Source organism: Vombatus ursinus, unplaced genomic scaffold (assembly GCF_900497805.2).
Source record: "Vombatus ursinus unplaced genomic scaffold, bare-nosed wombat genome assembly UNPS02014832.1, whole genome shotgun sequence".
NCBI classification, from domain to species: domain Eukaryota; kingdom Metazoa; phylum Chordata; class Mammalia; order Diprotodontia; family Vombatidae; genus Vombatus; species Vombatus ursinus.
Window position 1 is genome coordinate 2,634,012 of NW_020954610.1, and position 750 is coordinate 2,634,761.

Sequence of the window (750 nt, forward strand, 5' to 3'; positions counted from 1 at the left end):
TGTGTGTGTGTGTGTGTGTGTGTGTGTGTGTGTGTGTGTGTGTGTGTATTTCTCAGCATGCACTTTGAGTCCACTTCTCTACTAGGAGGTGAGTCAGTATGCTTCATCATAGGCATGACCCAATAAATGTTATTAAGCTAATCTGTTTTAACAAACTAATAAGCACTTTTTATAAGTCAATAAAAGACTTGCCACTGTTTCACGTCAATAGTTAATACTCAAACACTCAGATTACTAGAGCTGAAAGTACCACAGAAATCATTCATTTCAATCTCTTGGGGGCAGCTAGGTGGTGCAGTGGATAAAGTACTGGCCCTGAAGTCAGGAGGACCTGAGTTCAAATCCGGCCTCAGACCAAACACTTGACACTTACTAGCTGTGTGACTCTGGGCAAGTCACTTAATACCAATTGCCTAAAAACAAAACAAAAAAAAAAAAATGGGGCAGCTAGGTGGTGCAGTGGATAGAGCACTGGCCCTGGATTCAGGAGGACCTGAGTTAGAATCTGCCCTCAAACACGTAACACTTAAACCCATTGCCTAACAACAAAACAGAAAAAAACTCCTTAATGGTCAATCTCTTCATTCCTTTGGACAAAATATGTCAGGGGTAAAAAGGTAGGTTTCAAAGCTTTAGGTGGCTTCCTGCCATAGATTTCCTCTGCTCTTTAATGGATTAAAATTTTAATAGAAGTTTACATTATTCATCAATAACTATTGTGCTAGTATTTAAGGTAAAAAAAATGGGAGG